This window comes from Elephantulus edwardii, unplaced genomic scaffold (assembly GCF_000299155.1).
Source record: "Elephantulus edwardii isolate Elephantulus edwardi_28Jun2011 unplaced genomic scaffold, EleEdw1.0 scaffold00178, whole genome shotgun sequence".
Taxonomy (NCBI): domain Eukaryota; kingdom Metazoa; phylum Chordata; class Mammalia; order Macroscelidea; family Macroscelididae; genus Elephantulus; species Elephantulus edwardii.
This window is the reverse complement of record NW_006399928.1, coordinates 421,603-430,352: the sequence shown is the minus strand read 5'-3', so window position 1 is coordinate 430,352 and position 8,750 is coordinate 421,603. Positions and strand designations below refer to the sequence as shown.

Below are 8,750 nucleotides of genomic sequence, written 5' to 3'. Positions count from 1 at the left end.
GTCCTGTCAGCTATGAGGACCTGATGTGGGCCACCCTTGGCCAAGTGTCCTTCAGATCCACACTTAAAGCAAGTGAGTGGGAACTTCCTCTCTACTCCCTTGCCTATCTGTGGCTCTCATCTGTGACACTGTCTACTGATGTGGCCCAGCTTTCCACAGTGGAAGCAATTCTGACCTCCTTTATTACCTTTGGGTGGCACTGTTTATGAGTAAAACTTCCTTTTCTTGATTTGCTTCCAATGCATCTCAAAGTTACACAATGAATAAAGAAGACCAAAGAATAATCAATTCCTCTGATTTGTGAAGGGTGTTGAATATACTTTGGATTAAGTCTATCTTGGGTTGTGTTTTTTTGTTGTTGTTTCTCTCCCCTACCCTGGATTAAGTCTATCTTGTGAAAAGGAAGCACATTCACACAAAATGCTTGTGCATATTAAGACAATTAATGGTTTCATTGCTCATTTTTTATACTAGTTTTATGTTACCAAATATTTTCAACTACTCATCATGAGGCTTACTAAAGGGGTATAAAAAACCTGCGACACACTGCCGTCACATCAGTTCTAAGTCACAACAACCCTCTAGTAGATCTCTCGAGCTGTAAATCTTAATGGGAGGAGATTGTCCATTTTTCTCATGTCAACTGGTGACTTTAAGATGCTAGAACCTTGCGGTTAGCAGTGCTACATGTTATGGACTACACAACCAGGGCTCACTCAATGAGTCTATTGTTGTTCTGTACCACTGAGTCCGAACTTACCCATAGCTAAGCCTCTGGTGGGTTATCAGAGACATCTAATCACACCAGAGGAGATTGTTCTTTTTTCTCCTACAGAGCAGCTGGTGTATTTAAACCACAAGCCTTTGGGATTGCAGTGCAGTTTCTTACCACTATGCCACCAGAGCTTCCTCTCAAGGGGTATAGTTGCCTCTATTGTATTCCTTCTAAAGAGTAAAAAATAGTAATAAAGCTTCCTTTTTTATGCTGTAAAAGAAAACCTAAAACTCTAAACAACCTTGTCTTGAAGGAAGTGCAACAAAAAATGGAAGGCTATGAGATATCATCTCATCTTAGTAAGACTAGCAAAATTTAACAGAACAGCAAACAACAAATGCCGGTGAGGTTGTGGAGAGACTGGAACCCTTATTCACGATTGGTGGGAGTGTAAAATGGTGTAACCACTGTGGAAAGCAGTGTGGCACTTGCTCAAAATGTTGCAAATAGAGATACCATTTGGCCCAACAATTCCACTACTGGGAATATACTCTAAAGAGGCCATAACTGATACCCAAGCAGATATATGCACACCCATGTTTATCCTGGCTTTGTTCACAATAGCAAGGAGTTGGAAACAACCTAAGTGCCCATCAACAAACGAATGGATAGAGAAGCTGTGGTATATTCACACAATGGAATACTACGCTGCATTGAAATACAAGGAACTCAAGCAATATTATTCAAAATGGGTGACCCTGGAGGACATTATGCTGAGTGAAATATCTCAGTCACAAAAGGACAAATACTATATGGTGCCACTGATGTAGAATGAGGCTGACATCAGGGTGCGGGTAAGACTGAGAGAAACTGGATAAATTATGTTTACTGCATGGAAGCCAATGAGGGAGAGAATAGATTCAAAGTAATATATTTTAGGGCATTATGATTATCATAAGAGTCTGGAATGAGGGTTGCAGAGTGGAGTATACTCAGGGTGGGGGTGAGGGTGGGAGTGTATGGGAGGATTGTATACCAATGAAGGAGTTTTTCTTTTGCTTTTCAAGGAGAAGCGCGAACTGGCGGTGGGGGTGGGGTGGGCGGGGAGAAAAGTGCAACAATGAATGAATGGAAATCCAAAATCTCTGTAGATGTTCATTGAGATTAATTAAAAAAAATAGAAGACTACACTTCCTTCTTAATGGCAAGGGTGAGTAAGGTTATACTTGTTTTTATAGTGAGTGGCAAAGATAATAGAACTTCATCTCATATACTTTTGGACATGTTATCATGAGGAGACAGTCCTCAGAAAAAGGCAACATGTTGGGAAAGGGAGAGGGTCTGCAAAAGAGAGAAAAGACTTTCAATGAGACTGATTGACACAATGCCTACAATAATGGGTTAAAGTACGTCAGAGATGACAGGAATGGCACAGGATAGAACAAGTTTTAGGTTCGTTTTCGTAGGGCTGATATGAGTTGTAGTTGACTCAACGGCATCTAACAACTACAGCACTTGCAGCCAGTTTTCTCTAAGTATTCCATCCATTTAGATGTTGAAAGTTATGATTCGTCTCTTCATAATCACTACTCTCTCTAGCATGTTTGACCCTTCCCTTGACATCACTCCCATTACTATCAAATTTTCATAATATCTGATTGCCTTCAATATGGATTGAGGCTCAATGTCAAGAAGACAAAGATTCTTACCACTGGACCAATTGGCAGCAACAGGATGGATGGTGAAGAGATTGAGATTGTTCAAAGCTTTTGTTTGCTTGGATCCGCAGTCAACACTCTTGGCAACAGCAGCCAGAAAATTAAAAGACGTATTGCAATGGCAAAGTCTGCTGTTAGGGACCTCTCCAAAGTACTAAAGAACAATGGTGCCTCTCTGGAGACTAAGGTGTGTATGATACAGTCCATGGTCTTTGCAATCATTTGTTATGCATCAGAGTGTTGGACAATGACTAGGGAGGATCGAAGGAGAATTGATGCCTTTGAGCTGTGGTGCTGGAGAAGAGTATTGAGGGTACCATGAACTACTAAGAACACAAACAGGTTCATCCTGGTTGAACCGGTGGCTCCTTGGAGGCAAGGATTCTGAGGCTTTGTCTGACATACTTTGGACATGTTGTAAGGAGGGACGAGCCCTTGGAGAGGGACATAATGCTTGGCAGGGTGGAGGGACAGCACAGGAGAGGAAGGCACTCTATGAGGTGGATTGGTTCAGTGACAGGTAATTGGGATGGGTGTATTGAAGACAGTGTGATTGGCACAAGACAGAGCAGAGTTTAGGGCTGTTGTGCATAGGGTCACTATGAATCTCAAGTGACTCGACAGCACATAACAACAACATCAGTGAGAACAGTGGTAAAAACAAGGTCGTCATCTCTAATGGGCATGTTCTTCCATTCCTCTCTAAGTGGTAGGTATAATGGTTTCTAAGGTTTACCTCTTCAGATAGCCTTCTACTTTTCTCCTTTTACCTAAATTGCTTTACCTGGCCACCAGCATCTCTGCTATTCATTTTCTTTAGAGTGTTTATTATATCATTAAAGAAATTTTCCCCTTTCTTGTTGAAACTTAAACCACTCATTAATTTTCATACTTCTTACCTAATTCCCTCCCGTTTGGTACACTTTTAGGCTAATCAGTTTATATTGATTCCAAAATTATCTTGCAATCTCAGGTTGGTTTTGTTCTGTAACCTGGAAGACTAGAGAGCCACTATTTAGATATATTAAAAAAAAAAAGAGGGGATGGAAGAAAATGGGAATGATCTGGGTGAAGAGACAGAGCAATGATGGCTAAGAACCAATGGTCACCAATTTTATAAAGCATAATGCATGAAACACAATGTGAATGAAGGATAGTATGGAAAACAATGTATAAGAACTTTGTAAGCAAAATAATTTTTAAAAAAGATTAAGAAACAAACAAGCAAATAAATAAAATCCACTGCCACTAAGTAGTTATGTCTCACAGTTATCTTCCACTGATTTTGACTCTGTAAATCTTTACAAGAAAAGACTGCACTTCTTCTCCTGAGGAGATTCAAACTACCAAGTTTCCAGTTAGCAACCCAATGCCCTGTACCAAGTGCGCCAACATGGCTCTTAAGTGGTACAAAACCCAAGTCTTCTTTCATTTTTACCATTCCTATTGCTCTGGTTTACCATGATATATGAAGAAAGGATTGAGGTTGTTAATGATTTTATCTGCTTGTATTTACACTCTTGGCATTGTTGTTGTTATGTGCCATCGAGTCACTTGCAACTCATAGCGACCCTATGTACAACAGCCCTAAACTCTGCTCTGTCCTGTGCCAATCACACTGTCTCTGACACTCCCATCCCAATTACCCTGTCACTGAATCAATCCACCTCATAGAAGTCCTTCCCCTCCTGCGCTATCCCTCCACCCTCCCAAGCATGATGTCCCTCTCCAAGGACTGGTCTCTCCTTACAACATGCGGCCCTTGGTCCAAGAAAAACCTATCTACACACCAGTTCTACATGACACATCACCTTCACTCGGGAAATATTACCACTAAACTTAAGAGACACTGGTCACAACATAAGAAACTATCAGCAGCTGACATGTTTGGAATCACAGAAGCCAAGGAAACTTCAGATATAAGCTATCAGGGCTGGACAATGGGAGATAGATTTTGAAGGGAGTGGGTAGATGTGGATGGGTATCCTGGTGGATGGTGGAGCAGGGAAATAAGTGGGTAAAGACATGTGTGCCAAAGGCAGGGACAACACTGATACTAATGGTTAACTCCACAATAAGGGATATATCTTTCACTTTTTTCTGTAAAATGCTGGTCTGTCCGATACTTCTCTAAATCTCAACATTCAGATTAAGACAGACTAGGAAGAAGGATGGGCCATCCACTTCTGAAATAGCAGGCCTCTGAAAACCCTATGTACTCTTGGCATTAGCAGTCAGGAAATCAAAAGACAAGTTGCACTGGGAAAATCTGTTATCAAGAATCTCTAGAGTGATCTCTAGAGGATCTCTAGAGAATCTCTTTACAGCAACTATGTAGGTTTAGAGACTAAGGTGCACCTGATGTAGGCCAGATCTTCTCAGTTGCTTTCTATACATCTCGGAGCTGGACAAAGAATAAGGATGACATAAGAAAAATCGATACCTTTGAGTTGTGGTACTGAAGAAGCGTATTGAGCATACCATGGACAAACATACCAAGAGAACAAATAGGTCTGTCTTGGAGAAGATTAAACCAGTTTGCTCCTTGGAGGCAAGGATTTTTAAACGGTGCCTCACATATTTTGGGCATGTTACCAGGAGAGACGAGTCTTTGGAGAATGACTTCATGCTTGGAAAAATGAAGTGTCAGCACAGAAGAGGAAGACCCTAGATCAGATGGATTGACATAGTGACTGTGACAGTGTGGTCAGGTATGTCAAGATGATTAGGTTGATTCAGGATAGGGCAAAGTTCATTGCTTAAGGGCCATTACATGTGTCTTGATCAACTCAATAGCACATAACAATATTGCTCTAATGTGTGTATGCTACATTCATTCATTCATTCATAAAATATTTACTGAGTAAATACATCAGTGTGTATAATACTACAATGGAAGCACCATAAGTACATTGGTGTTTGTTTTGTTTACTTTTGCATCCTCACTGTCTAGAAAAGGACTAGACATAGTAGACCCTCAAACTGATATCACTACTTCTCAATAATTTGGAAAGGTCCCTCCCTAACTGCAGATTTTCCCACTGCAATGAGTCTCCTTATTTTCTGACTGCTCGTACCAAGGATGTTAATTGTGGATCCAAACAAGATGAAGCTGTTGACAGTCCGTCATGGCACTGCCCCCTCCCACCTCATAAACCCCAGGGCCTCTCAGGACTTTCACCATTAGAAATGGTCACTCCCTGAAATCATTGATTCAACAGCCCATGCTGACCACTTCCTTCCATCTCTCCAACTAGCAACGAGTACCTACCTCCCTTTCGTTGTCTCAGATCCCTTAAACTCTTAAAATTATAGAAAATTATAGAAGTCAGATTGATTGATGTAAACCTTTTAATAGCATTTACAGATGCTAACAACATGGAATATACTCAACTGTGAGTAATGGTAGGGTTTGATGAGTCTGTGAAGGCTCCTGTCTGACTCTGGGGCCTGGTCTTCATTAGTTCTTCTGTGGTTGGGGTGTTTCATCAGCATTTAATGTGACGACATCATTCAAGAGGTGGCTGAGCTATGGGTTGCTGTCCACTACCCTCTCCAAATGTTGAGAGGTGATGCGAGTTCTGCAGTTGTTGTGGGCCTCATTTCCCGCCAGCTGTAGGAAACTAGCCATCAGGTACTCAAGAAGACCAGTGAGGAAGGAGGAGGAAGGGAGCGCACGTTGTGCACTGGCCTTCACCCTCCTCCACCACTGTCGCCTCCTTCTTCTGCCACTCCTGGTGCTGTTGTGTGCTTGTTCAGTACGGACCTGGTACCTCTTTTGTGAAGCTGCTGCTGAGGAGACTCCGGCGCTCACCGTGGCCGACAAGAAACACAAGGAAGGAGTCAAGACTGAGAACAACGATCATATTAATTTGAAGGTTGCAGGACAGGATTAAGATTAAGAAGCATACACCACTTAGCAAACTAATGCAAGCCTATAGTGAACAACAGGGTTTGTCGATGAGGCAGATAAGATTTCGATTTGATGGACTGCCAATCAATGAATTAGATACACCTGCACAGTTGGAAATGGAGGATGAAGATACAAGTGATGTGTTCCAGCAGCAGACAGGAGGTGTCTTCTAAAATAAACACAGAGGAGTCTGCTGTTTACAGAACTCTGTTCCTGCAGACTAAGAATACATTCTCAATTAGAAAACCACAACTGGGTTCCAGCACATCCTAACTACTACAGCATAGCTTTATCTCTTCTTTCATTTCTCCCTCCCTATTCTTTTATTGTACATAAAGTAACTGGTGCATGTGCACATGCATATTGAAAAAAAAAAACACCAGTGAGAAAAACAGGCACAAATGAACTCATATGTGGGGCATAATTTCCTTCCCTCAGGGAACTGTCCACCATCCTCACAGGAAACTGAAGCTCTGCTCTTGTAGATCTGGAGAGAGATGCTGCTATACTTACGGGAGTTGTGGAAGGATCTTTGCCAATCATGATGTTGGTTTACTGGGTTGAGCTCTGATCTTTCCAGCCTGATTGTATTGCTGGCCTGGGCTTCTAAAAGGGTTTAAGTTCCTGCCCACACAATTTATCCCTCTACTTTAGCCTCTCGTTGGCCAGGGAGCTAGCTGCCTTTTTTTTTTAAATTCTAATCTTTATTTTTTACCCCATCTTTCTCAGTCTCCCCTGAACCCCGATATCAGTCTCATTTTACAACAGTGGCACTATGCAGTATTTGTCCTTTTCTGCCTGAGATACTTCACTCAGCATAATGTCCTCCAGGGTCACCCATTTTGAATAATGTTTCATGAGTTCCTTGTTTTTTAGTTCACTAGCGCGCTTTTTGACACTTGCTTTTTGTGATGTCACTGGTGTGTCTACTGTTCTTGATTAGGTCCAGGCCTAGAAATGTCCATGGTTAAGAGTTTTGGCACACTAAAGACTTGTCTCTTGCTTCTTTTTATGTGTATAAGAAATGTAGATTTCAGTGGAAACTGTCTTGTCTGAAAGCCATCACTCCAGGTTACTTGACTTTAGCCTTACATTGCTTCAGTTCTTCAACAGCCCCCTGAAAATTACAGAGCATGTAGGCATGTATATTGGCTTATACAACAGAATTTCAATCAGCAATCCTCTCACACTTTAATAACATTTATATGGATTTATTTCCATCTACATCTTATCAATACGTGTGTATGTAATCTTTGGATTGTGACCATGCTTTTGTGAGTTAAATGGAATCTCTTAACATATGTCTATTCCACATTTTTATGAGTATTATAATTTACTATGGTTTTAAAAAAAACACCCTTTTGGAAAAAAAATTAACCAGTTAGAAAGTCACACCAAAAAGTATTTTTTATGTTACCTGTCAGAGTCAGGTAAGCACTGTTGACAGAGACACATGTTTTATGCCTAGTTAAAATCCAGCAGTGTCTTTTCTTGACCCTCCTAGGGAAATTAAAATTATCAAAAAACCTGTGATTAAATAGTCAAAGTATTATAATTTCATTGTAATTTTTAATGTAATAATTTCTTTTTCTTCTCTATTTTGTTGTGTTTATTTTTCTTTTGTTGTTGTATTTTGGCTCATTTATAGTCAGTAAATTATTTCCTAATCTTGACAAGAATTACAGGAATTATTGTTGGTTTTTGGTTGACCATTTGGAGATCTCTAATTGGATTAATTAAGAATATATAGGTCACAACTGACTCAACAGCACACAACAACAATGAAATGAATTTATGGTTGGTTTAAGGAGTAATTGTGGGGTAAAATAGCAGAGAAAAATAATGATAAACATACTATAAGCTAATCAAGGAATATGTCCTTGATAATAAGGGAGCAGGTGAGAAGAGGCCTGAATGAAATAAAAGTGTGAGATATTTGAACATCTGAAAGAAGAAGAAACAACAAATTCAAAGGTTCGGAAATAAAAGAATTCTTGGTTTGTTCCAAGAAGGTCAGTGTATTTGGGATAAGAATGAACAAGAAAGAAAAAGATGAACCTAAACAGCAAGGTGCAGAATAGGGCCTTATAGGGCAAGATAAAAACTTATGACTTTTCCTTGAAATGAGATGATCAATCACTGGAGGACTTTTAAAAGAATAGTAAGAATTTCTAACTTATGTTTTAACAGGATTTCTCTGTCTGCTATATTGAAAATGGCTTCAGAGAGATTATAATAGGAGCAGAGAGACCCATTAGGAGACTATAGCAATCCAAACAAGGGGTGATAGTCGTTTATGTCAGAGTGGAGGGTGTGGGTAATAAAGAGTGATCACACTCTGGATAAAATTTGAGGAAAGGCTGCCAGGGTTTTCTGATTGATCAGATAATTGTCATATCTGGTG

General features: G+C 40.3%; 1 pseudogene; it reads left to right on the top strand.

The window, feature by feature from the left end:
• Positions 1-6,005: 6,005 nt before the first annotated feature.
• On the top strand, positions 6,006-6,519 carry LOC102862068 (annotated as a pseudogene).
• The last annotated feature ends 2,231 nt before the right edge of the window (positions 6,520-8,750 follow it).